Below are 16,550 nucleotides of genomic sequence, written 5' to 3'. Positions count from 1 at the left end.
CACTAGAACATTCTCTAAACACGGACAAAAATCCCGTAGAGGCTGCCAGCTAGGCGGATGAAAGAGAACTGAGGGAAAGGGTGGGAACCTGCAGGACATGCGCAGTAGACGGTGAGGGAACGGTTCCCGCCAAGACGTTCCTCAGCTTTAGAAGTTTCCTGAACGAGGCTCAGCACAGAGGCCATGTGTGCGATGCACAGAGACCATGACGAACAAGGGGATTTCCTTCTGTGCCATGGCCCCCCCATTGGAGCTCCTGCAACAGGTGTCGTTATTCATCCTACACCTTCCCTGTATGGAGGCCTTGGTGCAGCGGTCATCCACCAACCCCACCCAATTCAGGTTGCCCAAATTGGTTATTCTGCTGGTTAAACCGGAATTCTGGCAGAGTGGAACACAAGGCAGAGCAACCGCCTGGAACAACGTAGTCATGAAGCAGGCAAAATCTTCTCCGCCCTGCCAAAATCTGGATTCCTATCATCGCTTGCTCCCAGCCCTATTCAGGCATCCTACTTCTGTGAATAATCAACATGCAAGAGGAGACAGCCAGGACACCACACTAACTCCACCCCCATCACCCTCCACAAGTTGGAGGTGTCACTTCTACAAACAAGGAGCCTTTTCTACTTGTGTTGGCACTCGTGCAACACAGAACCCCAGTTTTCCAGGACTCTACCTACGCATGGGGGTGGAATTCGCGCATCCCAGGATTTGGCCATGGAGTTCGCCAACCAAAGAACACATACAACAAGGCATATATTAAGGAAAATAAGGCTCAAAAGTGCATTATATTAGGCAAACTGTTTAGATTAGGCACAAATGCATTCAAAATGCATGTATGAGCAGAAACGCACACAAAAATGCTTCGGAATTTTCATGCATGCAAACTTAAAAGAAAATCTCAATCTTTGGGACAAACTGAACTGAAGACTGGAGGAATTCTCCATGTTCGAGACAAACCAAACTTTTTAAGAGTGGGAAAATGAGAAATTGGAATTGACAGAGGCAGTGTGGTGCAGCGGTTACAGTGCTGGACTGGGACACAGGAGATCTAGATTCTAGTCCCCGTTCAGCCATGACACTCACTGAGTGACTTTGGGCCAGTCTCTGACCCTCAGCCTAACCTACCTCACAGAGTTGTTGTGAGGATAAAATGGAGAGGAGACGGAAGATGTAAGCCACCTTGGGTTCCTTGTAAGAGGAACAAAGGCAGGATATGAATGTTATAATAATAATTGTTATTATTGTTATTGTTATTATTCTACAGCACATGGGAAGCCCCACAAGTAGAAGTATTCCTCCAGTTCTCACAGGACAATGGGGATGGCGAAGACGGGGCTGGAACTAGTTGCTTTTCTCCCCTCACAAGTTTATTATGCACAGAAGTTGAATGTCTGAATAGGGTTCCTGTGGATGGTTCATTCTTACATCGATCCACCCAAATTCAGCACTGATGAGCTCTCACCAATTCCTACAGCCGAGTTGTTCAGTACAGGCTTGAAAACTCTTCCATTGAAATCAAAGAGACTTGGCCATTCTCAACATTGGCCAGATCGTGCCCATGGTCACCCCGTCAATTATTTCAAGAAGTCGCCCATGGAAGATGGCTGTCGGCAGACAGGCACTATGGGTGGCAGGCGAGGGGACTACTCAACAGTAGCTTTGAAAATCCAGGCTACCTTTGAGGTTTATTGATACTCCCATGTAATATTGATGCTGTCCTGGAAGCACAGCTTTGCGCAGCCATTTGGCAGATGGAGAATTAATTTGCATCGAAGGGTAAGTAACTCTTTCAAGGCAGGTTGTCAAGAAAATGGATTTCTTTCAGCGTTGAGCAACGGAAGACATCCGGACACAGCTTCTAAATGAACCTATCACTGCAGCATATGAATTTTAGCTGGAGGGCCAGATTCCATTTCAGAGAAGCTCTCGGGGGGCCGCATTCCAGTGGTGGGCAGGGTCGAACGCAAAAACGGTGAGGCCAAAAATCCCAGCATATTTGAGCTTAAAGCTCTAATGCCAGGACCTAAGTCTTGGGAGACGTGTTTCAACCTTTTAGGATGGGGGGGGACCACAAAATCTGGGAAAGCGCCAAACCTTTGGAGTTTAGGGGAAGGGAAGGGAACCCTGGAGGGCCATATCAAGACCCACAAAGGGCTGGATTGGTCCCTGTTCCAGAGGTTCTGTACCCTTGCCCTACGGGTTATAGTTTGAAAACTATGGCCATGTCCAAATGATAGAAACTGAAAATATTTCTACACACAATGAAAAGGAGACCAAAAAGAAAAGAAAAGGCACTAATTCGAGCATTGCCCCTCCAGCACAGTTAAAAGAAACACTTGTCTGTGCCAAGTCAAAATCAGATCTGTGTGAAATTGGTCAAAAAACAAATATTAACAGCAGATTAAGGTCAAACTCAGATGGCTGATCCAGGAAGGCCATATGGTCCCCTTCAGCATGTGTCTGAACACCCCACAACAAATCGTAGATAAGATATGAGTGATATTTTTGAAGTGACTGGGGAAGATGCGTCAGAGTCCCAAACTGGAAAATGCCCCGTTGATACACTAGGTTTTGTTTACTTGGGAAAAAATGCAAAAAAATTGTGGTGGTGGTCAGTCGAGTCTTTGAAGGAAACCACGAGTTTGAAGATAACATGAACAGTGGGAACATGAATAGTGAGAAGGTTTCTCTCACTAGGGGCATGAAAATCTGTAGTGGAGAATCAGTTGGCAGGGGGAAGAGGTGCTTAACCCTTCCCCCTCGCTGCTGATTCTTGCCTATCAATGTCTCCCACCCCTCAGCTGTTTCTCTCCTTCCACCAGGTTTATATCCAGGGCTTTAGGGACAGGCCCAGAGGGGAAAAAGCACTAATGAAAAACCGCCTGGGGAGGCATTTGCAGGGAAGAATCGGTGGATGCAGAAGGGTTAAGCACACACTTCCATTTTGCAGCTGATTTTTCTCTGTAAGTGTTGCACTTTTTTACTTGAATTATGCAGAAAATGTGTAGTATGGGCAAGGCTCCTCCCAGATGTACCTTTCGGATACTTAGGTCATCTTCAGAGGCCCTCCTCCATGTGCCGCCATCAAAGGAAGCTCAGTGGATGGCTACAAGAGAGAGGGCCTTTTCAGTGGTAGCACCCTAGTTATGGAATAAACTCCCCAAAGCAGTTCGCCTGGCACCTACATTATTGTCTTTTCAGTGCAGGGCAAAGACCTTTCTTTTCTCCCAGGCTTTACAGAGACCTAGTTCTAGGTTATTACGGCTGCTTTATCAATTTCTGTGCTGTTCATTGTTTTGTATCATATTGTATTTTATTCTTTTAAATAGTTTCATATTTTTAACTCTTATATGGCATTTTAGTTTGTTAACGGTCATCCACACAGAGAATATTAGTTATTAGACAGATTAGAAAGGTAATAAATAAATAAATAAATGGGAAATGTTTGTCTTGTAGCATATAGTTCCAGTCTGAAAAAAAAAAACAGGAATATTCTGCAAAATGCAGGCAACTGGATATTATAAAAGGTATGTGGTATTATCTAAAGTAAATAGAACTGACTATGAGGGAACTAAAGTAGTCTTTTCTTCTGAGCAAATTAAGTGGGGGGGACAATAATTAGCTCAGGACTCTTCAACTTTTATGGATCGGTGTGCACATCTGGAATTGGACACAGTGTCATGGACGCTCTCACAAAATGGCTGCCATGGGGGTGGGGCTTGCCAATTCACAAAATGGCTGCCATGGTAGGCATGGGCAGACATAGAACTCTCCTTTCCCAGAAGGCAAAGTGGTGAGACTAAAAGAAAAGTCACTTGACCAAGACCCTAAGTACAAGGTCTGAGCTTCAGAACACAAAACAACCCTTGGGAACCCAAATAGTGATGGTGCCAGAGGGTAGGAGGGTTTGTGTTGCAGCATGCCAGCCTCCCAGGTTTAAGCATTTCATTTTTAAATATCTTAAATCAGTAGGAGCAGAGAGCTTTATGGTTGCCAAGAGAGGTGTCTGTGGGCACGCTGGTGCTCACGGGCGCCACAGTGGAGACCCTAGCTAATAGCTCAATCCCATGTGTGTCCACTCGGAAGCCCCATTGAATTCAACTTCTAAAACAATCACTCTGAAAAGACAGATAGACTTCACACACATTATCCCATCTCTCGGAACAATTAACACATTCCTAAGAAAATTAAACACAGGGTTTACGAGAAGTCCTTTAAAAACCACAGCAATTCATTTCAAACATCATACCAACGTATGGGCCTATCTAGTTTTAAACACAATTTTAAAAAATAAATACACATCCTTAGTTCGCATTTTCACAACCCGCTAAGGTTTTCTGCTAAAGTGGATTTTGCACAAATGCATTCTTTGTTAGCTTAATCTTTGCTGAGCAAATCCTTAAACAACCCAGCCCCAACCGACACAAGCTGTCCACAACACAAAGCAAAGGAGAAATGTTTTCTTAACATCTACGTGGCCAGAGAATATTGTACCATGGTAAAATAAAATGCAATTTTGCACCAAGGTCCATCCAAATTATTTGCCAAGAAAAAGAAACCATTCAGTTCTGCAACTTGCATAAATTATCCAAATTAAAGATATGTGCATGTTTTTTTCTTATTTTTCTCATTTTACAGATATGATTCTGACCTTTTTACTATTTTGCACAATTTGTTCTAGTTTTGCAGACCAAGGGGAGAGGAACACCCACCCAACACTGGAAATTGTGTTCTATCACCCCTCTGACTTCATCAGTGCAGACGAAGTATTTTCAAGTGCCTTTTCAGAGTCATAAGGGCTAGAAACTTGAGCTAAACTGTGTTACCTTATGTTAAACACATAATTTGGCCCTGCGGGTATATTTCTTAATTTGTAAATGGTGGTGGTGGTGCAGGGAGGAGAGAACCAGGACTGGAACTGCAGCAAAGGGAGGGCGATGTCTTTTAACCTTTGCTGTGCTGTGGTACTGATGAAAATCCCCATTGCGTCTGCGCTTAAGAATGGAGGTGGCGGTTCACACAACTTGAACACTCCTCCATCAATATAGTTTTCTACATGCAGGGAGCACCAGAACTTAACTCTATGTGCATAAAAAAAGCTTGCAACACAACGGACACCGAATAAGCCTGCTTCAACACACACAAACCGCAAACCGGCTCCCATTAATGTGAGAACCATAATTTAAACACATAAAATCTGATCTACAGAGAATTTCTTAGAGATTAGTTCCTGGCTAGAGAAGCTGGTGGCCCGAGGCTCCACATTAGCCCAAGAAGTTAAGCAAGCCAAGGGACGTCCCCTCTTCCAAGAAAACTGTTCCCTCCCCCTCCCCCTTGCGGGCAGAAGGCACATCTGGATCTAACAGTTGATTTCTGGCCAATTTGCAATAATAGCAGCAAAAGGACTCCCTACATTATACTGCTGAAATGAAAAACGTTTAGGGGTAACCAGGAGTTGAAACACATGAATCTAGCATTGCTGTCTAAATTGCATGGAATGATGGGAACCCACTAAATATTTCCCGAGGTTTATATCAGAACTGAACAGAGCTCACACGCCTCCTTCCCCCCAAAAATCCCCTCCTGGGCTCTCCACCTTTTCTTATTTCAGCAGTATAATGCAGGGCAGGCATGTGTGTTCATTTTCTTAAACAGTTGGGAGTCAGGAATCATTGGCAATCTACTGCAAATCAACCACAAGTCTTCGAGTATTTCCAGGTTTGCCCACCCCTGAATTGGAGAATCCACAGCACTCTTCAAGTATTTCCAGGTTTGCTCCCCCGCCGTGCCCCCACAGGGCTAACTGGGAAAGAAGGAGTGAGGGACACGACAGCAGGGCCTGCTCCATTGGACTGCCTCCCCCGTTTCAGCAGCCTTGTTGACCGTCTACTTCATTTCCCCCCCTCTTCCCTCCCTATCCCTTTTTCCTTTTGTGTCGTGTCTTTTTAAGATTGCAAGCCTGGCTTTGCCTGCCTGCAAAAAGGGACTGCCTTTTTCATTGATTGAAAGTTGCTCTGACACTCGTTTTTGTTGGAGAGTAGGATAAAAATATTTTAAATAAATACAAGCACCTAAAGAAAGAATACACACACACACACACACACACACACACACACCCCTACCTACCTCTATTTTGGCTTTCCTTGTGCCAGTTTAATCAGAAGAACAAACACCAAATACGGCATGGATTAATGGCAATTTCCCCCCCTTGATGACTTACTGACACACAAGCAAGAGTCAGGGAGAATTTAGTCATCAGGTAAGAGCAGTTTATGCTCCATGGGCAAAACATTATTCAGATCTACATCTATAGATTTCACATTAATTGTACGAGAACTGGATAAGGCGTCCAACATTTTTACCATAAAGCGTACGCTAGCTATAATGTTATTATAACATGCAGGAAATGTACCCCAGCAAAATGTTTACAAATAGGGCACTTAAAAGAAATGGATTCATCACGTCTTACATTTAGTAATCAATTAAATCTGTTTACATTTGAATATGAATAAAGACAACCGTTCTGAAGAGAGAGAAAAGCACACTTCGGCTTTAATATGTTACAGAAGAGGCATCATATTAAAAGAGGCATTCCCTCTTGGTGCATAATGCCTCTTCTAAGACAGCCTCCGTTTCCACCACCATTTCCTTGAGTATTTTCGTTTCATGCATATTTTAATTCTGCTGCCCAATCTCCTTTTTCAAGGACACCCTTTTAAATCAGCCAGATGGTTTTCAAATATCCAAGTGGTTTTTAAATAAGTAAACTTATTAATCAACCCACATCAGGCAGGCACTGTAGGCTACCAAGGTATTTGACAACTACGGAGGTGGTCACTTAAAGAAAACCTTGTGCAAGTTAAAGAAAACCTTGTGTAAGCGCAGCAAGACAAAGAGGGAAGGTGACAGCAAAGTGAAGTTGGCTAATAGCCCTGCAGGTCCCATACGCAAGGTCAGATCTGGTATTAGCAACTGAATCGAAACTAAACATTCAGGAGCCTTCAGACAGGCAAAATGCAAATGCGATTACGCACGTGCATGCCAGGCTCAAACTAATCTCCAAACCGTGATCATATCAGTGTTCAGGTGTCTTCACCACCTCCAAACCAAGAAACCCACCCCAGATTGAGCTAGGGATGGCTGTCGCAGGGGAATCTGGGCTTTGGGGGGCTCGCTGGATTTCCCCAGAGCCCCTGGCTAGGCTAGCATTTGCGAGCCGAGCCGTGGGCTTTTTCCTGAGATCTGGGAACTTTCTCATTTTGTTTTTTTCCCCTTAATAATCACCACGTACCTAGGTTGCGGCCATAACATGCTTAGTTTTGCGCAAATGGAGCGTATCACAGCTGCAATTTGCACAAGTTACAGCCGAAATTTGCGGAAATGGTGATTTAAGAAAAGAAAAAAACCTGAAAATCCGTGAGCTGGCCTGACTCAATACAAATCAGCTTGAGCCAGCTCGCGGATAAGTGAGCCAGAGTCCAAGGGGCGGAGCTGCGGAAAGCTCGGCAGACTTCAGCCCCTGGATGTTTCCTCCAAAATCCCTAGATCAAGCTAAGCGTGCAATCCTATGCATCTTAGCAGAAAAAAGATCCTACAACTCCCCGCATGGCCCAGCCAGCCATGGCTGGCTGGGGCATGTTGGGAGTTGTAGGATCTTTCTATGTCTAAATATGCACAGGATTGCACCCTAAGCTAACTTCCACATATATTTTCTAAACACTCTCACCAAGTTAATTTCTCAACTAATGAGTGGGCAACTAAATTCTTTAGTGTGTTTAATAAATTCTCGTTATTAAAGAAGCCTGTGTGCATACGGGCACAATCGGATCCCCTCTTTCCAGATGCCTTAATGCCAGAGTTAAAAAGTCCCTTAATGAATACATGCCTTGAGAATGTGCGCAAATATGTACCTGTGTATAGAAGAGGAAGTCTGGTAACAAAACTCAGTACTGTATGTGTGGCGTTTGTATGAGCCAATCTGTGTGTCTGTACACACGTGTGTGTGTGTGTGTGGATATACTAGAATATTTGGAATATTCCATCCTTTCTGTTCTGTAATTTGCTACTTTGGCTACAGAAATTTTGATTCATATCAGAGCTGCTGAAGGAGGAGGAAACCAAAACATTTTGCTTTAAGATCGCAATTTTTCTATTGGAAGATGTCAACAAAACGAACCCAAAACAAACGAACCCAAAACAAAAGAGGAAAAGGAAAAATGCTTCATTCTGTTGAATGAACAGAATGTTGAAATTTTACAATTAAAAATTATACCAAAAGATTTCGATTTCTCTTTCTCGTTAGTCACTCGATAGATAGATAGATAGATAGATAGATGTTTTTTACATGCTCTGCATTTCCCTAACTGGTGCTACCTGGGGTCTGGCTTTCTTTTAGAAGAGAGACTGCTGGAGACTTATGACATTTTCCCCCCCATCTTTACAGCAGGGTGGGGGACCCCCTTTCCTGTTGAGGGCTGCATTCCATTGGGGACAACCAGTTGGGGTCCGTGCGCCACTGACAACGGCAGTGACCACAGCAGCGCTGATGCTAACACTGCATGAAGACCTCCAGGAAACAGCTCCCTTTCTTTCATAAGAACCCCCACCCCCACTCCGCCTCCCCACATATAAAGCTCTGAAAATGTTCCGGTAGTCACCACTTCCTGCTCACTCACTTCCCTTCAGCGAGGAAAGGGCGGAGGAGTCTTCCGAATCTTGAACAACTAAGCAGGGGGTTATTTGAAGATGTAAAGTTGGCCTGTTGCTATGTTTTTTGACTCAGGCTAGGACAAGACAATCTCTCTGAGAAAAGCCACACGTTAAGAAGTTACAAAACAGGGACTTCATCTAGTTACTACGGAAATCCTGAACCTTTCAGTGGAAGCAGATGAAAAAGAAAGTAGTGGACTGGAATTCTCTCTCTCTCTCTCTCTCTCTCTCTCACACACACACACACACACACACACACACAGAATGATAGGTCTTTCTCAATTCTGTGGGTGGTAGTCTGTGGTCACGTTAAGTTGGTGGAAGAATTTGTTGGGTTAATTTTGTAATGAATCAAGACTTTAACATGCTAACTCTAGTCATCTGAGCCCCACGAACTTTTGTTTCCTGCTTTCGTTGTGTTATTTATTAGTGTGATTATTTGTGTAGTGCTATTTTTATGTTCTGTTTTGACATTCCCTGCCTTGAGAGGGCTTACCCTGAATGGTGGCAACACAAATCCTGAAACCTATTCTAAGAAAAGAGGACATGTGTCTGTCTGTCCATCCATCTGTCAGCGCCCTACCACCAAGACCATGAAACTGAAGACACCTGAAGATAGACATGCATACTAAGGGGATCTCAGGGTTATTTTGAGCTTCACAGTTGTTTTGCTTTTTAAACGCATTACTTAACTTTAATTCATTTAAATGTGTTCATGTTCTTGAAGCCAGCAGTAACGTCTTCAGCCGCTAGGGTGCAGACTTCCCTAACCAGCACATAGCTTTGCAACCCATACAGTTTGAAGCCAGGGGAGATTGGGTGGCAAACAGGCACAATTATGCAGAATTATCGTCTGCCCCCATCCACAGGGAAATGGAGTGGACAGACCATCAGGAGACCATAGGGGCGCACTATTTCAGGTTACTATGCCTAGGGGTACCAGCAGATGGGGCTTCATTCAGTTGGGGCAGACACATTTCCAGCTCTGGCAGCTGCCTAAGTTTGCTTGAAGTCTTCACTGTATTGAACTCAGGGCCATTCCAACCCTTCTGAAAATAGGTCCGTTCAGTAGGAAGGGAATAAGATAAGCAAGTGAAAGGGGTTCTACTCTAGATCCCACCCTGACCTCTTAAAAGATCTCTCTCTCTCTCTCTCTCTCACACACTCACACACACACACACACAGGTGCTGAATTTTAACCCGCCTTAACACATCAGAACAGGGATGTTGAACTTCTTTCAGCCGGAGGGCCTAATCCAATTTCAGAAAAGCTCTAGAGGGCTGCATTCCAGTAGTGGGCAAGGACAATTTGCCCCAAATACCATCATATTTTAGCTCAAAGCTCCAACTGCCAGCAACTAAGCCTTGGGAGAGGGATTTCAACTGCTTAGAATGGGGCGGGGGAAGAACCATGCAACAGCCAGGAAACTCTCAAACAAACAGTGGTCAGAGAGGAAAGGGGCGTGACCATCTGGAGAATTCGGGCGGGCTGAACTGGGACCACCAGGCAGGCCGGATTTTGCCTGCAGTCCTGACCTTCTGCATCCCTGCCTCCAGAAGGATCTGACCTCATGGATCCATTTAAAAAGGGAGCTAGCGTAAAAGAATGCAGCTGTTTGGAAGATCATTTCTTAACGTGTTTCTAAGCTCCTGTGGCTATGATCAAGGGCAGAAATGTAGGACAAAATAACACCTTGCTAGATGGTTCTGCACTACAGAAAAGTGACACCAAGACAAAAGGAAACCTTAAATCATTAAGCAGCCTATTTTGCCATCTGATTAAAATATGCACATTGGGGGGGGGGGGTTCCTTAAGGCTTCTTAACGGCCCAACCTGAAATGCCACAGTCAAAGACTGGAAAGTAATCAAAGAGGAAATGACAGTGCAAGCTGCAGCGAGGAAGCCGCCCTGACAGCCATCAGACATTTTATCAGCATTGATTCAACACAGCAATTTCAGAACCGCAGGCTGGAGTGTGCTAGTTTGGTTGCCAGAGGACTGACTGCTAGCGTGCCGAGAAAGAAAGTCATTGAAATGTAACGGCCGCAGGCAGCTGAAAGCACCTCTTTAGAGGCGTGTGCCTGCTGTAACTCTGCATGATTTCCTGCTCTGGCCTTGGCTACTTCCGATCAGCTTTGGTTCTGGGTGTTTGCAATTCTGCTACATCAGGTTGAATCATAAAATCCTAGAGTTGGAGGGGGTCCATGGAGTCCAACCCCCCTCCCCTTGTTCAACCTAGGAAAAAGTTCAGCATTCCAATATTCCCAACAGAGAGCCTCAGGTTGAAGATCTCCAGTGAGGGAGAGACCAGTCACACACCCTGGGTAATCCGTTCCATTGTCAAACTTTTTACCATCAAGACTTTTCTCATCATGCTCAACTGAACTCCACCCTCCTATAACTTAAAACCCTTAGAGCTGGGGTAGGGAACCTCTTTCAACCTGAAGGCCAGATTCCAGTTCAGAAGAGCTCTCGGGGGCCACATTCCAGTGGTGGGCATGACCAAAGGCAAAAGAGGTGGGGCCAGAAATAGAAAAACTACCAGCATATTGTAGCTTCAAGCCCTTACCACCAGCAACGAAGCCTTAGGAGAGGCATTTCAACCTTTTAGAGTGGGGGGAAACCTGCACAAAAGCCAGGCAACCACAAACGATTGGTGGCTGGAGGAACAGAGAGGAGCCAGGGGAAAGGGTAGACATACAAGGTCACATCTACACAACAGTATCAGTGCTGTTAGCGAGAGATGCCAAGGAACTCAGTGGTCGTAGGCAGTGGGCTCCTATGTCAGGGTCTGTAACACCTCATCTCCAATCCAGCTCCCTGGATTTCTCAAGGACCTTCCTCCCTTGGGGCAGAGGCGGCGGCGGCGGGGGGGTCATTTTCTTGCCAAACAGACGACTGAGAAAGTATTTTTAGTTTTGACCAGATGCATTCTGATATCCAACAAAACACTTTACCTCCAAGATCAACCTACAGCAGCTCACGTTGACAATTTTTCCATTTCAACACTAATGTTTTTCCTAACAGTCCCCAAATACATATTAAATTCTTGGATTTCCAGGGCTTCGCTCTGATTTTTTAAAATTTATTTTTTATTTGCAGTGAAGATCTCGCCTTCTATGTACTTTCCCCTGATCAAAATGGGTTTCTCCCGAGGCCCTCTGAAGGTGCCAAAGAGGCCAGCTTCACTGAAAAGGGCCTGCAGGGGCTCAGAAGTTATTAGGTAACTGAGAAGATGTATTATTCATTTATTCATTCATTACACAGATTTGTATATCACTTTCCAATAAAGTCATCAATACCGTGAGGATTGATGTTGTCATTGCCTACAACAACAGTATTATTACGATCATTATTATTATTTTTATTTATTATTATATTTATATCCCGCCTTTCCCCCCCTCTTGCAAGGAACCCAAGGCAGCTTACATGATCTCCCCCCTCTCCATGTGATCCTATTTATTTATTTTATTTATTAAATTTATCAATCACCCAGCCACTCTGGGCGATATACAACATTAAAACAGCTCAAAACAATAAAATTCAACATTAAAAACATCACATTTCTAAAATTACCCTAACCAACCCCAAATGCCTGCCTGAACAACCACGTTTTCAGTGCGTGGCAGAAGCTCATTAAAGAGGGGTCATGGCAGAGTTCCCTAGGGAGGTAGTTCCACAGAGTAGGGGCAACCACAGAGAAGGCCCTCTCCCTCGTCCTCGCCAGCCTAGCTGTCCTGGCTGACTGGACAGAGAGAAGGCCATCTGAGGCTTACTGAGCGGCCTATCTGGTGTTGCTGGAGGTGCTCCTTGAGATCCTCCCAACAACCCTGCGAGGTAGGTTAGGCCAAGAGTCGGGGACTGGCCTAAAGTCACCCACTGAGCTTCATGGCTGAGTGGGGACTAGAACCCTTTTATTATTTATATTTATTTATCATTACATTTACATCCCACCTTTTCCCCTCTTACAAGGAACCCAAGGTGGCTTGCATGTTCCTCCTCCTGTCCATTTGATCTTCACAACAACCCTGTGAGGTAGGCGAGGCTGAGAGTCAGTGAGCTTCATCATGGCTGCATAGGAGATTAGAAGCTGGATCTCCCGTGTCCCAATCCAGCGCTCTAACCACTACACCAGACTGGCTGACGTACCAACAACAAAATACAGTAAAATAATCAGTACTCGGAAATGAAACTGTAACTACCCTGGCTGGTTCAGACCTCAGAGAAAGCCTGTATTAAGAGGCAGGTCTTAAGAAGACGTCAAAAGATCAAAACGGTAGACGCCTGACTAACGTCAACGGGAGCGCGCATTCTAGAGAACAGGTGCCACAACACTGAAAACTCTACGATGAGTACTCCGGCAGCAAACCTTAGGAGGATGCGGCACCCCCAGAAGATCGTGAAGACCAGCTGAGAGGTGAGGGAGTCCCAAGTAGCCTGGTCCCAAGTTGTTTAGGGCTTTGCATGTCAGCAACAGAACCTTAAACTTGGCCCGGTAGCTTACTGGCAGCCAGGGGATTTCTTTTAGCAGAGGTGTAAGATGTTATGGGAAAGGAGCCCCCGTAAGTAGTGTCGTGGCTACATTCTATGCCAGCCTCCACCCCTAACAAGACCAGTGCTTGGATTGGCCGTTTATTTCTTTATTTGATTTGTTCCCTGCCTTTCTACCAAGAAAAACAACATTCCAAGTGGCTTACAATCAGAATTAAAACTTGATTGAAACACTAACAAAACAAATGCAGTAAAACACAGTTAAGAACACAGCTATAACAGAAGAAAAACAGCATCCCGCCCAACAGATCCACTCACATGCCAAAGGTCTGCTTGAATAAAAAGGTTTGGGACCAAGTTATTTGAAGGACCGCCTTCACCCATATCAGCCTGCCTGTACTTTAAGATCAGAAAGAGAGGCCCTTCTCATTTGTCCACCCATGAGAGCAGTCAGGGGGGTGATCACACGTGAGAGGGCCTTCTCTGCAGTGGCCCCACACCTTTGGAACAAGCTGCCATCAGGGTTCTGCTGTGCTCCGTCATTGCAGGCTTTTAAGAAGGCCTTGAAAACATATTATTTTACCCCGGCCTTCTCTAGAAATGGACACTATTGTTGCTAGCACTTCTGTTAACACTGTTGCTGGTGTTATTGTTGGCTTTTATTGTTGCTTTTATTGTTTTTATCACTTTTAATATTTTAACTGTTTTAATGTATTTTATTGCTGTAAGCCGCCTTGGAAGGACTTCTGCCCTGAAAGGCAGCCAATAAATATTTTAAATAAATAAAAATAAATAAAATAAATACTTGTCTGCTAGCGGAAGGACAGCAGAGGGGGAGTGAACCTAGCCTCCCGCGACAGGGAGTTCTACAGCCAGGGAGCGGCCACCAAGAAGGCGCTATCTCATGTCACCACCAAACATGCTTCCAAAGGTGGCAATCTTGAAAGAAAGGCCTCTCCCAGAGACCTTAAGAACTGGGCAGCCTCATATGGGAGAAGGCGGTCTTTGAGGTAGCCTAGGCCCAAGCCATACAGAGTTATATAGGTCATAACAAGCCCTTTGTGACCAGAAACAGACAGGGAGCCGGTGAAGCTATTCTGACAAGGGAGTCACATGCCCCCTGTAACCAGCCCCAGTCAATGTTCTGGCCCTGTCTTGTTCCAACTAGTTTCAGTTCTCTGCTATGCAAAACACAGAGTTGACTACAATAGAGAAGTCAAGGCAAGCAAAAGTTAAACACAGTTTTACCGGTCAAACATGGATCTTCCAGACAGATAAGTCAGAGGAGTAGCCATGATCAAGCAGAATCAAAGTTCAGAAGGCAGCATCAGGCAGAAGACCAAAGACTGATAACACACAGGTCCAAACACGAGTCAAGGTCAGGGAAAGCTGATACCAGGCACGAGAAGCTGAAGAAACAATGATGTTTCCAGCACTGGCTATGCTGAAACTGAGGGCTCATATAGCCAGAGCCTTTTGAGCCCCACCCAGCACTCAGCTGTAGTTCATTATAGCCCTGTGGCAAGAGTCCTACTCATGAGGGGTCCTTTCCTCCTGAGGAGTCCTCCTTTCTAATTGGGCATTCCTTCTCAAAGGAGCCCTACTGGCCTACCTTTTGAGGCCACGACACTCCTGGCGGCTGGAGGGTTGCTTGGCCTGAGGCAGAGTCCCCTCCCCTGACAGGGATGGATCTGTGCTCATCTCCCCCAAGGGCCAAGGCGCCTCCTCTGAGGAGGATTCCTCCAACAGGGGCCAGCATTTTGGACCAGCCACAGTTTCTGAACAGTTTTCAAAGGTGGCCCCATACAGAGTGTGTTACAGTAGAACAAATGGGATGTAACTAAGGCGAGCAGGACAATGGCCAATTCAGACACCCACGCCATGATCTTCACCCCCTGGCTTTGGCAGTTCCTAGCTACTGCTTACCAGCTGGGCTTGTGTCCCACCAGCATCCCCTGTCCTTGTTATCTCCAGTCACCTGCGTTGCTGGGACAGGTGCACGAGGAATGGATCCTGTAGAATGCTCATATGCCCCTACGACAGCTGCTTTGATGCTTCTGCTCACTGCCTCCTAGCTGGGAGCCCCCCCGCTCCAGCTTCTGTTCTCCCATTCTCCCATTGCTGGCCACAGGTCCTGGCAATGCCTTGCGCTGCCTCAGTTATGGCTAGGGCTTCACATCGCTGGGCATTCCTGCAGTCCATGTGGGTTGCAGGGTTCCGCTGCGGGTCAGATCTTTAGCAGGGGTCTACACGGGTTGGCTTCCACAGAGAGATGAGACAAAAAGGGCCATAAGCTCAGTGGCAGAGCCCTTGCTCAGCCTGGAGAAGGTTCGAGATTCAATCCCCTCTATCTCCAGGTAGGGAGCTGGAAAAACTCCTGCCTGAAACCCTGGAGAGTGGCTGCTGCCCGTCAGTGTTGACAATACTGGGCTAGATGGACCCAGGGTCTGACTCAGGAGAAGGCAGCTTCTTATGGTCCTGTGAGAATAGATCAGGACCACGGAAAGCTCCAAGCGGGGCTGGAAGCCAGAGAGGGTTGTCTGTATGTTACTCCAACAAACAGCAGGCCAAGGCTGACCCTTAAATAGGAATTTGGCTTCCTTTAGGCTGGTTGGCCCCGCCTCCGTACTGACTGAGGCCTTTTCTCGGCAGGGGGCCTGACCTGTTTTAGCAACCTCGGGCTGAGATAACATGGGAGTGGCTGTGGCACGCTCGTTCACTCATGGTCATAGCCCAAGGACCAGAGGAGCCAACCCCTGGGGTCTCTCTGGAGATTGGGGTCCTTGGAAGGCGGAAGCCTCATGACACCTTTTGGTGACCAAGTCCTGTCCCTGAACCATTACCTCTGAAGCATCTTCTTCTGAGGACAAGTGGTCTGGATCCTCTGAGGATGAGGGTTCAACGTCCTGGCCCAGGATACCCATCGACTTCCCAACTCAGCTCAATTCCTATCCTTCTTTCTCCTTGGAAGTACCCAGATATGCTGCAAGTGAGCATGCCCAGAAGTTTGCATATGCCCAGAAGCTAAGCTATGGGTCTAAACCTTCCTGCCCAGCATGCCACTGTGGGAATGAAAATGCCCCCCCCCCCCCCCCCGCAGCTGACCTGGATGGATTGCTGAGAAGGGATAACCTGCGAAGGCTACATATGTCTGTGCAAATGGTGTTTATGCCTGTATCTGCGTGAGCGGGGGGACGTGTATGTCAATGATAGGTGTGTGTGAATGGGTGTGTGTGTGTGTCACCTGTGTGAACAGGTCAGGGATAGGTGCCAGCTCCGCCCACATGTGGGCCCCCTGCTACCCCACCAACCCTAGGGAGCGCCAGCCGCCACTGGGCAACCTTCT

The 16,550-nt window shown here is 46.1% G+C and overlaps 1 protein-coding gene across 23 annotated transcripts in view; it reads right to left on the bottom strand.

Moving 5' to 3' along the window:
* The window catches only part of FNBP1 (formin binding protein 1), a 165,574-nt gene that overhangs the window by 137,261 nt on the left and 11,763 nt on the right, over positions 1-16,550 (bottom strand). The window lies entirely within an intron of this gene.

Source organism: Heloderma suspectum, chromosome 14, assembly GCF_057233095.1.
Source record: "Heloderma suspectum isolate Gila_16-S chromosome 14, 16-S_ref, whole genome shotgun sequence".
Taxonomy (NCBI): Eukaryota; Metazoa; Chordata; class Lepidosauria; order Squamata; family Helodermatidae; genus Heloderma; species Heloderma suspectum.
The sequence above is the reverse complement of the archived record's forward strand: the minus strand, read 5'-3'. Positions and strand labels throughout refer to the sequence as shown.